At 40.3% G+C, this 16207-nt stretch overlaps 1 protein-coding gene across 3 annotated transcripts in view; it reads left to right on the top strand.

Moving 5' to 3' along the window:
* Window positions 1-6878: 6878 nt before the first annotated feature.
* The window catches only part of LOC135259590 (protein FAM53A-like), a 52659-nt gene continuing 43330 nt past the window's right edge, over window positions 6879-16207 (top strand). The window contains exon 1 of one of the 3 annotated variants that reach the window (XM_064344123.1): window positions 6879-6940. The gene's annotated coding sequence lies outside the window, so the exon portion shown is untranslated. Of the gene's footprint in view, window positions 7029-7743; window positions 7869-16207 lie in introns of those variants that run through there. The other 2 variants (XM_064344122.1, XM_064344124.1) reach the window with 2 other exon arrangements.

Genomic DNA, 16207 nt, shown 5'->3' with positions numbered 1-16207 from the left:
TGAGCATGACCAGATTTCTGCCAATGAATCAAGTCAAGGAAGCCAGTATGAGACTGAGAAATAAGAAAAAACTGTCAGAGACATAGGCCAAATCTTAGGCTTATCAAAATCAACTCCTCAGAACATCATTAGGAAGAAAGGGCACTGGTGCACTCAATAATTGCAAAGGGTCTGGTAGACCAAGGAAAACCTCCACAGTAGATGGCTGAAGAATTCTCCCCACAATTAAGAAAACCCTCCCCAAACACCTGTGAGACACATCAGTAACATTGTTAACAAGGATGTGTCTGACTACTATCCACAGAAAACCTCATAAACAAAACTACAGAGGCTATAGTGCAAGATATAAATCTCTGGTTTGACACAAAAACAGGATGGCCAGGTTGCAGTTTGCCAAGAAATACCTAAAAGAGCCTGACAGGAAAAATGTCAAGATTCACTTGTACAGTTGAGGCCAAAGGTTTGCATACACCTAGGCTAAAGACATTCAAATTAAATTTTTCACAACTCCACACATTTCATGCTACCATACATTTCCTGTGTTAAGTCAATTAGGATATCTACTTTATTTCCATTAGAGGTAATTTCAAGATAATAGTTAAGAGACAGATTTATTTAAGCTTTTTTTTACTATATCAAATTTTCAGTGGGTCAAAAGTTTACATACACTTTGTTAGTATTTGGTGGCATTGCCTTTTCATTTCTTAATTGGAATCAAACGCTTGGGGTAACCTTCTACAAGCTTCTCACAATACTTTGCCAGAATTTTTGCCCATTCCTCCTGACAGAACTGGTGTGACTTAATCGGGTTTGTGGGCCTGTCACCAGTCCCTTTTCCAGCAAAACACCCCCACAACATGATGCTGCCACCCCCATGCTTCACAGTTGGGATCTAGGCAGTGGCTCTAAAGGTAGGCCCTTAAATACAGCCACAGGTGCCAATTAACTCCCAATTAACTCCTAATTATAACAATTGGCCAATCTGAAGCTTCTAAATAGTAATTACATCAATTTCTGGAATCTTCCAGGTCGTTTAGAGACAGTCAACTTGGCGTATGTAAACTTTTGACCCACTGAAATTCTGATATAGTGAATTAAAGCTAAAATAATTCTGTCTCTGATTGTTTTAAAATTACCTCTGATGTGAACAAAGTAGGTGACCTAATTGATGTGACAAAAGAAATGTATGGTAACATGAACATGTGCATAGTTCTGAAAAAATTGAGCTTGAATATCTTTAGCCTAGGTGTATGTAAACCTTTAGCCTCAACTGTATCAGTGGTGAGCAAAGCGTGGAGGCCAAAAGGAACTGCCCAAGATCAAAAGCGTACCACCTCATCTGTGAAATGTGGTGGTGGCAGTGTTATGGTTTGGGTATGTATGGCCAACACAGGTACTGGCTCTTTTGTATTAGTTGATTATGTAACTGCTGATAACAGCTGCAGAATGAATTCTGAAGTGTACAGAAACCTCTGCTCAGATTTAATAAAATGCCTCCAAATTCATTGGATGGTGCTTCATCCTATAACAAGACAATGATCCCAAACATACTAAAAAACATACATTACATTACATTACATTACATTACAGGCATTTGGCAGAAGCTCTTATCCAGAGCGACGTACAACAAAGTGTATAACCATAACCAGGAACAAGTATGACGAAACCCCTAGAGAGAAGTACCGGTCCAAGTACAGGGAACAACCGCATAGTTCAACTTGGACCCTGATGGTTAAACTGATTAACACTAACAACGAGAACGGCAACAACGCAATCTATGGAAAAATAAAAATAAATAAAAATACAAGTAGTCGTTAAGACAGGCGCATCAACTAAGTCACCTATGAAACAGCTGCCTAGTTACAACCCTAAGTTTTAGTCATTTACAGGGGGGAAGGGAGGGATGGGGAGAGGTGCAGCCTGAAGAGGTGGGTCTTCAGTCGTCGTTTGAAATGGGTCACAGTCTCAGCTGTTCTGACCTCCACAGGGAGGTCATTCCACCATCGTGGGGCCAGAACAGACAGGAGACGTGTTCTGGAAGTGCAGGTGCGAAGAGGGGGAGGTGCTAGGCGTCCTGAGGTAGCAGAACGGAGGGATCTGGCTGGCATGTAGGGTTTGAATATTTTGTGAAGGTATGCTGGGCCTGATCCCTTGACTGCCTGGTATGCTAGGACCAATGTTTTGAATTTGATGCGAGCTATAACAGGCAGCCAGTGGAGGGTAGTGAGCAGGGGAGTTACGTGGGAGTGTCTGGGGAGGTTGAAGACCAGACGAGCCGCAACATTCTGAATGAGCTGCAGGGGTCTGGTGGCAGATGCCGGTAGTCCAGCCAGAAGAGAGTTGCAGTAGTCCAGGCGGGATAGAACCATTGCTTGGACCAGGAGCTGGGTTGAGTAGGTGGTGAGAAAGGGGCGGATTCTGCGGATGTTGTATAGGAAAAATCTGCATGCCCGGGTTACTGCTGCAATGTTGTTGGAGAGGGACAGCCTGTTGTCCATCATCACTCCGAGATTCTTGGCGCAGGGTGATGATGTCACTACGGTGTCCCCTAAGAAATGGAAAAGTCGAGGAGGGGAGAGGATAGAGCAGGAATAAAGATTAGCTCCGTCTTTCCCGGGTTGAGCTTCAGGTGGTGATTGTCCATCCAGCTCTGTATGTCCCTCAGGCAAGCGGAGATGCGGGCAGGGACCTGTGTGTCCGATGGGGAGAAGGAGAGAAAGAGTTGCGTGTCGTCGGCATAGGAATGATAGGACAAGCCATGGGCAGATATTACAGGGCCAAGGGATCTGGTGTACATGGAGAAGAGAAGGGGACCAAGGACTGAGCCCTGGGGAACTTCGGTGGTGAGGGGACGGGGTGGTGATACCTTACCCGCCCAGGCAACCTGGAAGGAGCGGTCAGAGGGAGGACTCAATCAGTCAAGGACTGGCGCGGATCCCTGTTGCTGCCAGGAGGACAGAGGTAAGTGGTCAACATCTGCATAACAAAGCTACAGTCACGATAAAAACTTGCTATATTGCAACATGGCTGTACTATATGTCCAAACAGACATTACGTGTACCTAATTGGCCTGTGAACCCTTACTTGGGGGATGCATCTCACCTTCCATCGTTTATGTTTTCAAAGCTAGAAGGGAGGACAGGAGGACAGGAGGGTAGAGTGGTCCACAGTGTCAAATGCAGCGGAGAGGTCTAGAAGAATCAGGACAGAGGAGAGGGAGGCTGCTCGTGCGGCATGGAGTGACTCACTGACCGAGAGGAGTGCAGTCTCAGTCGAGTGGCCAGGCCTGAAGCCAGACTGGTGGGGATCAAGCAGGTTGTTCTCAAAGCCGTTTTTTCAAAGCAAAGCTGGAAAATTCTTTACTTGCCAAGTCAGTCACCTAATCCGAAACCAACTGAACGTGCGTTTCATACACTGAAGAGAAAACCTAAGGCACCTTGTCCCCAAAACATGTAGGAGCTGAAGATAACTACAGTACAGGCCTGACAGAGCATCACAACAAAAGATACTCAGCACCTGGTGATGTTTATGGGTCATGGACTTCAAGCAGTCATTGCAGGCAAAGTATAGGTGACAAAGAGCTCAACATGACTACTTTCATTTACATAACATTAATATGTCCCAAACAACATGGTGCCCTGAAATGTAGTGGGGTGGGCTATGTATAAATATAAATGTACAATGTTGTGTAATGGTTAAGGCTTATGCTGAAATGCAACTTATTCACTGATGAAAGTTAACATAACACATCTGAAATGAACAGTATGGGAAAATAGAGGGTGGCTGGCTGGCCACATAAACCATACTGCAGGTGTAGTTTTAAATGTACAAATACAAGGAGTGAAATGGTAATGCAGCAGAAATTGTTAATAATTCTGAGCTTTCTGTACTCCCCAGTATAAATGGTGCCCATAATATCAACAAAAGAATATTTTGTGCATTGTATTTTTAACACGTTTGACCTGGACATGGATCCTGTCTTCCAGTTTTTCCATGTAACTTTAAACCACACCGCAAGACTGGAAAAATATTAATGGCAGTGTTTACAAACTGGAGCTACGATCATCTCCTGTTAATTCTCCTGTAGAGAATTAACTACTATGTACAACTCATTGTGTATACCAGTTTGGGCACACTGGTTATGAACAATAAAAACACAATGAACATTTTCAGTAATTTGGGCGCTTTTGCCTAAACAAAGTTTTGAAAATGTGGTCATGCTGCCTTATGAGTCTTGATAAACTGGCTGCAAATATGTGTCAACAGGCAGAATATGACTGCTTCCAATAATAGCAGCAGGGTCCTGCATATTTAAAACTCTTTTTGTCCATAATCATTTATTAATGAGGCCATTAGGCTTGAGAGAACCCAAGCTGAGATCCTTCTATATAGCCACATACCAAGTTTTGATAAAGGTACATGAAATATTTATGCATATAAGCCATATCTGGACAGAACATGTGTTTGTGAGGTTGAGTTTATTCATATATGAAAGTGGAAGTGCACAACTTATGGTGATGGTTATTTATTTGTGTTATATCATCAAGAAATTGTTGTATCTTATTATACTCAAACCTATCAGAGAATTTTGCCTTTCATGTTTTGCAATTTTGTTTTGCATTGTATGTAAGGTTATTATTTTTCCATATTTCTTGGTGCTCATATCAAAAGGGTATTTCCAAGTCCATTGTTGTGAGGTAAATTAAATGCATATCACCGGAGTAATCAGATCAAAAAAGGTATATAGATCAGGATGGATAGGGTATAGAGTTGAGGTACTTAGTCTTGATCCCTCTTATAATTTGCTGCAAATGAGCATAGTCAGGAGTGGACCTGCTGTGGTTAATTCTTGGGAGATCAAAGTAAGGAGACATTAAAAATATTAAGTGTTTTAATCTATTTTTTCACCTATTTAGGAATTTCCAGTCTTAACTCTGGGCCCATTTTTGTAACATCCTGTATCAATTTGGGAGGGCTGTACAGTGATGCAACCTAGTGCCAGCTAACTGCTTCTTTTCTCATTGCAGTACCACCAGCTGACTGATGCAGATTCCTTATCACCTAACTATGCAGATGATGCAAGTGGCAATGGTTAAAACAGCATGTGTGCGATTCAGTTCTTCTGATGACCGATGAGGCTGGGATTACTTCAGTCCAGAGTGATTTGCAACTGAACACCATCTCCCTAACGCTGCACTTGTCATATGTGCCTCAGTTTGGTATTTTGTCCTTCTCTGCTAGACAGGTGTACTGTTGCATCACATTCTGCAAGGTTTTCTGGAAAATCTGTTTTGGTCTCTCATGAGTTGCTCCTACCTGGCCTGTAAAAATTGAGTCTGTGCGAGTAGGAGTTGCAATCCACAGTTTCTGAAGGCTTAGTAGGTGTCCAGCCTGGCTGAATCCCCTATATTTTGATTGCCAATGGAAACTACAGGGAGAAGGACAGGCAGTTGGGAGGTGTAACAGGGGCTGTTTCATGAGGAACTGTGGCTAAAGTGTTGTTGGCTGAGGGAAATGAATAATGACCACATTCTCATTGATTGTGATGTTTATGTTTGAGATGCAAGGAAAAACAGATGAGCAATTCTGAAACAACTGACTACAAATATCAGTGTGAGCTTGTAATTTCATTATGAGCAGTTCATCAAGAGTAATATGATATGTGGTCTTTCCTTATTGTTGTCAGTTACCTGTACACATATTTATACAGTAATTAAAATAGTTATTTTTAAATGGTGTAATAATAATAATAATAATAATAATAATAATAATAATAATAATAATAAAAGCAGTATTCATGTGTTAGCATGAAGAATGTGGTAATTTAATTGTTCAACAGATTATCTAAACTCTTACAAACCACAGACTGTGAAGCTTGATGATAATAGGGCCTTTATTACATCAACTTACGCCTGCTCCTCTAGGTGTACCTCAACTGGTGTAGATAATTTTGTTTCATCCTGCCTGTGGCAACATCTCATTAAAACAGTTGCTATCTAATTTATTACTGCAATTTCTTTGTTTTGTTCTTTGAAAATAATTCCAGGTCATATTTTTGGGCAGTCCTAAATAAACTTATCACATGCTCTGGCACAATTTCAGGTAATCACAATAAATGTAACATTGTAATGGTGTCATATTCATTCATGCCATTATTTTTTGCATTTTTACTGAACCTCTAAAATTAGTAGCGGACGACTGGTAGCTCTTCCAGCACATGCTAAAACACATGATCAGTAATAATCCTAAATCCTCCCTGGGACCACACTGCACATAATACTTGAATCGAATGTTTGATATCTATAACAGCCATTTTTCACATTCTAATGTCCACCTGACATATCAGCAATGCTAATTTAGCATAGCAATCTAAAACCCATCCCATGTAGACATTTTATATAAACATTAAAAATGAATTATGAAGTTCAAAGCAATATAGTGTATACTGTCGCGAGGGATTAAATAAATTGAAACATAAACCCTTTGCTACAACACGATGTCTTTGCGCCAATCCATTGCTGCAGCCGCCCTTCTTCCCCCTAACCTCCATTCATTTCAGAAGTTCCCACGAGGTTACTTTGTTTATTTCCAGCAGCTCACCGTAAGAGCGGTGATTGGCTCACCCGAAGAGGGATCTACAAAATTTGTCATAACAGGGGAAGATGATTATCATGTGCAACTACATATTCCACTTATTTGTAATGAAGATTTGTATATTACTTTGTTTAACATAGTTTTAATATTTGGAGTACTTTTTCTAGCTGTTTCTTTATTTTCTTGCAGAAATTAATTATTATTATTATTATCATAAAAACTGAGTTACCCATATATTCCACACAATTGGTATCGTCAGAAGTATTATAAACTTTTGCATAACTCAACGGAGAAATTCACAAATGGTCACTCGGATCTGGCAGTGCTGGTCGCATTGAATCGCCTGGTTGGTTCATTTTGATAATCCTCCAACATTTCCCAGAAGGCGAAGTGCAAGAAGTTTCTATGTTATGGCGGTCTTGATACCATTTCAGGTACCGTAAAATGCTTTGGTCTCGGGCGTTGGAGTAAGCAACTAACGTCAACTACAATTAGTTCACTAGCCAACTTGAATGGTGCATGCTTAATTTAGACCAGAGATGAGCATATGCTTTCATGAGCCTTCTTTTGACTGTTACTGTCTAAATTGTAACCAAACTCTCATAGATATCATACCTAGTTAACTAGTGCTAGCTGTTTTCGTCTTTGAGTGCTAGCTGCTATGGCTGGTCAATAACGTTAAGGCAATAGGGTTTGAAACAAATCCCGTTTACTTGCTGCCTGTAGCTAGCTAACGTTAGCGCACTTGATTAATAAGTTGGCAGGCATTTGTGTGGCCTATGAATAAGCCACTGATAGCTTGTTTGCTAGCCAACGAGGTCACCGTTTGTCGTGGATTTGATTTCAGCTAAGTATGGATGTATCTAGGCCTGTATTTATATGAATGCGGTCGACAAGCGCTCAATGGTGTACAGATATGACCAGCAGGCTCGTGTGTTGTAGGCTAGTACACCTTTGTACCAGTACTGCCAGGTGGAAAACTAGCTAGGCTGTTTAACTGACTTGCAAGCTTCACTTTCTGGAAGGGGCTCTGATAGAAATAGCGTGCTTAGCCAGCAGTTTACAACCTGTGGGTAGGTAGTGCAAATGACGACTACATTTCCCAGGTGCTGCTTTTGGTATTTTATAGCCAGTCATACACGGTCTTTTATCGACATGATCCGACATACAGCCAGTCAGTGTGGCAAGGGGGTTATTCCCTGACTGGTCCTGTATTTACCATAGTTAATTTGCTCCTGTTTTCTTGTTTGGAAAACCGATTGACATCTGGAAGCGTAAGTCTACGTACTGGCTGTAATTGGAAATGATTGTTCACATGAAGGGTTTTGGCGGTGAGTAAAGATGTGATGACTTGTTGGCTAGCTGCATTCAGGTATGCGAATGATTTAACCGTAGCTTTCCAGTTTATACCACACAGACGTTGAATTATGACTCTAACGTTATATTACGGGCATAAAATCGTATCAGGCCTACTAGCCAACCGATTAGCTCAGACGTCTGGCTTGTTTATGCTTTGCTGCAAGGATAAGGTGTTGTTATAATGCGCATATGGGGGTGGGGGGAGGGGGAGGGGGTGCGTCGGCTGGAGAGAGAGCGTTGTAAACAGCGTACATTTATGATAACCAGGTAAGCCAGACGGTCACCGATCTAGAAATATAAAAATCTAGGTCGTTAACGCTTAATGATGGTATTTTATTACACTATACAATAATGATTCTAAACGGCAATAAATCTATTTCGTTAAACCATCTTTGCTAGCAACGCTGAGCAGTGCTTACGCGCATTATTGCGATAGCTTGCCAGCACGGGACGTGTATGTTTTGTTCAGATTACTGTAAATTAATGTAGCCAGCTTTCTAAAGATTGCAGTGCCAAACGCGGGCATACTTGGAAATGTATCATTATGTCAGTACAAATTGGGAAGGCGAAAATATGGCACAGATACGGCTGTCACGATAGATAAAGCTTGGGTTCTGTGAAACCGAGAGGGTGTAGTAGGAGATTGAAGGGGTATGGTAGTGGTACCCCATCGACATTTGCTTTCACTCAGATCGTTTTAACGTAATAATAGGTATTAAGGCAGACTAAGGGGTGGCATAGGTTTTTTTTGGGTCCGTTTTACTCGGTGCGATAAGATGTGCTGTCATCAGTTGCATTGTAGTGTGTAGCTACAGTTAACGGGCCGCAGGTTCAGTCTCGTCTGCTTGTCATTTCTGTTTTCCATTCCAATCATGCTTGTGCTCAGCCCGTGTTTGTACGCGCAGTGGAAAGATGCCTCACACTGTGCAAGTCAAGAGCATGTTGCTTAAAAAAAATTAAAAATAACCACCCGCCCTTCAAAACATTGCAGTAGGCAGAATTTTTAAAAAATTCATGAACAATTAGTTAACTTCATTTATATCGCACATTTCGTTTATTAAATTTAATATGGGCTTTACATCAGCACCAGTGCATAGGTGAAGAATGATTAAAAATATTAAAATAAAGTTTCTTAAAGCTTTGCAAATGATAGAATCATGAAATGGTAGAACTGTGAAATGTATTATGAAGTTTCTTATGGGAGTGCCATCATCCCGCAATGTTTACTTAAGCCTGTAGTTATTAATAAGGATTCACAATCGGTGGTATATTGAATGGCAGGAATGTGTATGGTGAGAGGGAAGTTAACCTAACTGTTATGCAACTTGCCTTTCCAAGCTGAATCTCTCAGAATATTGAATATATCCAATGAGCCTTTCTGATTGCAAGGCCCCTGATAATGAATTATGTAATCTTAAATACCAAGTGAAATACAGTAAAAAGCTAAATAATATATTAGGCTGTATTTTCCTTTGAAGTGCAGAGGAGTGTTTGTTATCTAGTGTGTGGTATAGTAGGATACAAAAAGGTAGTGATCTGATTATAAGATCTGCAGAGATCCTTTTGTGTGAATTACTGTTCAATTAAATTTCATTCTGTGTTTTCTTTTTTCTCATTTTGTGAAGTTACAGTTATCAAAACATTGTCAGTTGTTCTATGACATGTGCATTCCTGTTGCACATTCCCTGTGCCAGCTAGCTGGGCCCATGCATTGACCCACATGGAGGCACTGTGTGCAGCCTCTGGACAGGAGGGCAGACTGTCTCCATTGGGCCACAGGCTACTAGGTAACGCACAATAAGGCTGGATTCACACCAGATCAGGCAATGAGGCACTTTGCCGCAGGGTTGTGCGGCGGTGTGGGTGTGTCACTACATGGCCCATTTGTGTGACGTCATGTTGTGAACTTTAAGTTACACCCACTCCTGTCCGCTAAAAAAAAAATGGACACAAACGCAAACCGAAGGAAGCTTCTTGCTATCGTTGTTTTGCAGCGTAGACTGCCAGCCAGACGCAGACGTCGAAGCTGGGTACACGAAATAAACCAAGCGAGGACACAACTGGGAGAGTATCATCGTTTGGTCCATGAACTCCATAGTGCTAGGTACAATAAGCTAACATGCAAGAACTGCCAAATAGCGAATCTTTTATACAGCTTAATTCCGACGTTCGGAATTGATATTTAGCTTGTAATTATTGTTTTGGTACTTGTCCCATTACCCAGTACTGTCAAATCACGATGACGATTATAATGTTATAATGTTAGGAAATGAATCGCGTCAGTAATTCATCTGACAGTTGCTCGGTAAACAGCGGACTGCTACATGGTAATTTAAACAACTTGCGTGATTGGCCACTGCAGCGTGACGTCGGCTTGCGTTCCGGCAAAAGTTGATTCTGGTTCAACTTTCTTGCCGCAGGCCGCTGCGTTTTTTTTCGGCACCCCATGCGGCCCCCCACTGCTGCAGCCTGAATGCACTACCCCCATTCAAATGAATGGGAAGACTGCCGTTTTTGCCGCACAACCCTGTGGCAAGCTGATCTGGTGTGAATCAGGCCTAAGTCCCCATGGCCCCTTCTAATGAGGGCTGAGATTTTGCCATTTGAGATCTAGAGGAGGTGAAGACGACCATACTTACATGAACAGAAACCTAAAACATGACCAAAACGTTATGCCTGTCCTGGTTTTTTATATACTGCTGGTTCTTTTCTAAATATGGTGTCAGGGTGGTAACTGATGTGCTAATGTTTGTAGTTTGGCAGAATGGGTTATTCCCCCACTGCATGTGGTATCGATTACTGCTTGTCAAATTCTCTCTAGTTCAGGTGTTTCATGCTTATAGTTCACCTCTGTGGCATTTCAGATGGGCTAGTGAAAATTTGCCCCCATTTCATTACTTTGTGTGAATACCATGCTGGTGTGGGAATAACGGTCCTGGGTCTGATGTGGAGTGGAGTGTTTTCTCCTGAGGACTCCCCCTGCCTTTGCAGCAGCCATTATTTTTCCAGACTACATTCCTATGTGCTTAGAGATTGTGACAGCTGTTTGACACCACCTAACACCTGATGGATTGCTCCCCGTAGAATAGCTTGCACTTGAAACCTTTTCTGCCCTTATTGTCTGTTCCCCCCATAATTCCTGCCTGCTGGCATGGTATGGATTCCACAAGCTGCAGCCATTCGGCAGCAAAGGAGGCTCACAGTTTTGCTGTCCTGAGGAACTGTTCAGTGCAAGCAGCTTTCAAAGCTTTGGTGTTTAAATGGGATCACACACCCATGGTGGAGTGCAATGTCATAGCAATGTCATAGTACTGCTGATTTGTGTGTGCACAAATTTGAAATCTGCCAACTGTAGCATGTTTACAGCAAGTGCATGGGGTGCATTGACTGTTAGGGTGTTTTTTATTTTTTATTTTTGGAGCAGACAATCTTTTTGGAAGGCATTTATGATAGCCTACATTGTCCCCTGTAATTTTTTTTCATGAACGTAGCTACAGTAATTGTTCTCATGTTTAGGAGCATTTCTGTTCAGTGTTTTAAATGAGGTTGACCTCTGGGAGCATTTCACTGAATTTATTTTTATTTTTTTAAGTTCCAACACAAGCTGTGAAGTTGTGGCCTTGGCAATCAGGCCTGTGGAGCAAGGTCATTGGTGCAAGTCAGCAGGATAGGCTACCTCCCCTGTAAAGTCTGCTTGGGGGTTTTTGTGTCTGGAGGAAGCACCTGAGTTCCTGATATGTTGGTGGTAATTTGTGCACTGCTAGTCCAGAGAGAGGAGCATAGAGCACAATGGAAAGAGAGGGTCTAATAAAAGCGTAGTGGTTAGACATTTATATTGTTCATCTGTATTAAAATGTAGGCTATGTAGTATGAACTTCGGATGCAACTTTAACTTTGCTAGTTGAGGTTTATTGCCTGTGATCTGTCTGCTGTGAGAAGAGACTCATGGAATTGATGTTTAACATCATTGTATAAACAAACTAAACTTGTTAGACCAAGTAATCTGGTATTTTCCAAGTCATTATAATAAACCAAGATGAAAGCCACGTTCATGTTCAAAGTTGCATGGTGGTGCAAGGCTATGCTATACAATTTTAAATATAGTAATGAAGTTTATTTTACTTTGCAGTGCTACAAACAGGTGCTAAACATTAGACAGTGCAGTGGGTTCAATAAAAAATGATATTGATATTGTTTGCTTTGTAAATCAAATTGGCAGACTAAGGCCTATGTGCTTCTGCTTTATAACTAAATAATTTCCTTTAAAACATTTGAGACATGCCTGTGCAAAAATAATAATGTGAATTAACATTAGTGTTAGTCAGTCTGCCATTTGGCTCTTGTCTGCAAACTGCCAATGAATGTTCGTTAATATTAATATTTCTAGCTAATATTTCTACATCGACTTGCTAATCAGCTAGTAAAGCATTCATGAAAATATTGATACAGACTTATATTTAGGAAAGTGTGCATTTATATTTAGATTTACTTCTGTATATTAGCTAACTGAGGTATTTATTTTCATATAGAATGAGGAAAAGATATGAGGAAAGACTCAAGATGCTTAATCTCTTGAAGCGTAGAAAAAGGAGACTCGGGTGATTTGATTGAGGCTTTTAAATTCATAAAAGGGATTAACAAAGTAAACTACAAGAGATGCTTCAGGTTGAGTTCTGTTAGTAGAACGAGGGGACATAAATGGAAATGAGCAAAAGGTAAATTCCGTACAGACATTAGGAAGAATTTTTAGCAGTCAATGTCGGGAATAGCCTGCTAGGTCATGTAGTACAGGCAGAAACTCGGGGGATTTTCAAGACTTGACACGGTGATACTAGTCTGTAGGTAATCAGAGGGGCACTAATTTAGTCAAGAAAATGGCGAGCATTGTTGGACTGAATGGCTTGTTCGTAATTAGGCTATGTTATGTTATTATCTCTGCCAGGCGAGAGCCTGGAGGGGATTATGCGTTTGGTCGTGCGTGTGTGCGTGTGTTTGTGTATCTGTCCGCAGCTAATCTCGCATACTACTGGGCCGATCAGCCTAATAGCCTACTTGTTGTGCATGGTGACAGCAGGCCAAGGACCTGAATTCTTGAATATGTTGCAAATCGGTCAACGACAAGTATTTTATTTTAATTAATTTCCATCATTGTCCATTGAAATACATTGAATGCTAACTCCTCACTCCTCCTAACCTGCCGTTTGGGGGCACAAGTGATCAACAACTGCTTCCGTTTGGAATGAAAGACCAGCGATGTAAAATGTCAGTTGCAACGTGAAAATGCCAACAAAATAATCCGCCAACTAACGGGGTACGTTAATGTTTGGATCTGTGGCGATTATTTTGTTGGCATTTTCACGTTGAAATTGATTTTTTACATCACTGGTCTTTTGGAATTGTTCCAGTCCAGATTTGAAACAAAAGTGCCAGACTATAACATCAACGTTAGCTCAGTCTAACTCATCGTGGCTGATATGAATGACATTAGCTAACATGTCTCCACTGAATTGGCGTTTTTGTGATTTTCAGTGGCACATGGTAAAAACTTGTAATATTGTATTTGTCTGGTTGCATTGATTGTGTAGCCTCTATTGTTGCATCAGCAAAGCTAACACACCGGGTGGAGATCTGCACTCTACTGAGTGCACTCCTCTAGTGTTTGGTTATGTTATATCGAATTAGCTTGATAGCAAAGTAATAGCACTAGATAGCTGAATAAGTGGGTCACATGTGGTCTCACTGGGGGCAAAGTGGACCAGTGGCAGGAACAACCAGTGGTTCACTGGTTTTTTTTCTCATCAGTTTATCAGTGGCCCTACTGATGCTATTAGAGCGTTTTAAAAGTGATGATTGATTAATGATTGATTATAGCCAGCTGGCCTCTGTTGGAATTCCTCATTTTCTTTTATTTACAGATTGTAAATGTATTTCTAAAAATAGAAATGGATGCAAATCATTACTTATGTGAAAATATTTTTTCTTTTGCCTACATTGTCATGATAGACTAATCACAGCAGGTGAATCATCATAATTTTACGCATCTGTTGTTGATCCGATCCCAACAGGCGGCAGTCTAAAGAACATGAGGAAAAAGAAGCAATGACTAAGTTCAGTCCATTGAAGTGGAACAATTAATAATAAGCTAGTTAAGATAAATAATAAAGCGCCAACCTAGGAGGAATAGCCTTAGCCTACCATCTGGCATAAGCTCATTGGTCGCTACATAACTATATAACATTAGCTACCAGCCGTTATCATTGACCACTAAAATTCCTTCAAACATCTTTTTAAATATACAATGTATTCTATTTAGCCCCAACACAATAACATTGTTACCACAAATCTGTTGAACACCAAACACTTCTGAAAATTGAGAGAGGAAAAACGCTTAGTCTACCTTTTATGGAGAGTCAGTGGCTTAAACAGCTGAATTAGAATGTTGAAATAGACTAATGTTGAAGTTGGATTTCAGATACCATTGATGGCGGTCAACAGGCTTTTTGAGGTAGCACACAGCTGGTTGGCACACGTGATCATTCACACAGGTGCGCCTGATCACTGTGGTGTGACAAACCTTCTGTTAGTGTGCCCGTTGACTTGTGTTAGTGCCCCGTGGCTGGTCCATCAGAGGCGTGTCGACCAATGTAAAATTATAAAGTGTTAAATTGGTTGACACAACAATAAGGAAGATACACATTAAATAAAGGATAATGTGAACAGAATAAAACAAACACATTTTGAAATGCATGTTTTGATTACAGTTATGGTTTTTGTTGGTAAGCCATTGTATAAGCGGGACAATGTCCCAGGGGCTGAGCATTATGCAATTTGAATGCCCTACACAGAGGGAAAGTGCCCATGGTGAATTTACCTCCGTCAATTGTGAGGAAAACATGAATTAAAAAATGTCGTTCCATTGCAATGGACACATGACTTCAGTGCTCCAGCAAATATGCCACATTCTATACCACCTAGCAACAAATGTGTCTTTCTAATACCTCAACTGGGTTTCCTGATATTAAAATTAAGTTTGGTTTTAAGTCAAAATGGTCTCGCAGCATGTTTGTTACCACTAGGTAGCCACCTACTGAATTATATTCAAAAACTATTAATGTAGTCAAACTATAACTGAACTAGCTACTCTCAAACAGTCATTCATGGACATCAAGCTGTTGCAAGTTATGATATTGCAACTGTTGGCTTGCTTGCTCTTACAAATTTTCACTTGATGTATTAAGTCAGACCAATGCATTCTTTTGACAGTGAGTGAACTTTTGCAGGCACTGCTTCAGCTGGATGTAAATGGGAAAAAAATAATGCACATGGTTTTGTAGGCACACAACATTTGTGAGTTGAGAATAAAATTCTTCGGATCATGTCTCTCACTGGCTGTGTTTGACACAATAGGCTAAGCACTAAGAATTTATTATGATGGAAAAACTTGGGTACTGACGTACGTAATGTTTGCATCCTTTTTCTGTACCATGAGTGGTGCAGTCCAGTCAGTATGCATTCTAAAAATAGATTCTTCCACTTGCTAGGAATCCATTTGGAATCAAGCACATTAGTCGATCACTCGATCTGTGAAATAATTGAAAATCATATCCGTTGTGTGTATGTATGTATTTTTTCCAATGTACTGGGGCTAAATCGTTTTAGAAATTATAAAATTTGCTTGTTCAAACAAAAAGTATTCTTCTTGATTTGATTATATATTTTTATTTGTAGTCTAGCCTATATGTTTATTAATCATTCATCAGTCTTACAGGTTCTTAAGAACAGAAGTGTTACTAAGATGTTGAATGACTGTGCTATTACAAAAAAATTGGCGTCAGTAAATAAGTGATACAAGTTTGTATATTAGGAGTGAATATGATTTGTTTTTCAGCTAATCAATCAAAGCAGTTGACTGCAGTCTGGCCACAGTGTCACTACATCAATTTAAAATTGACCTGCATTTTTTTCATATTTAAACAACAACATTTTTAAATTATAATTTGACACAAAATAGCCTAGTTTACAGAATAGACTAATTAGACACACAACTGTTTTTTCATGTTTCCATTAATTGACAAAAAAGTTACTTTGGTTTGGGATGAAAATCAGGTCCCTATGTTAGTATTTCAATTTTTTATGAAACTTTATGCAGTGCAGGTACTAACTGCAGATAATTATGCAGTAATATTTTTCATATTACATTCCAATGAAAAATAGTACCAAGCTGGTTGTCTTTTTAAGTTTTAGGGGCCTGCAG

Source organism: Anguilla rostrata, chromosome 7 (assembly GCF_018555375.3).
Source record: "Anguilla rostrata isolate EN2019 chromosome 7, ASM1855537v3, whole genome shotgun sequence".
Lineage (NCBI taxonomy): Eukaryota > Metazoa > Chordata > Actinopteri > Anguilliformes > Anguillidae > Anguilla > Anguilla rostrata.
The sequence above is the reverse complement of the archived record's forward strand: the minus strand, read 5'-3'. Positions and strand labels throughout refer to the sequence as shown.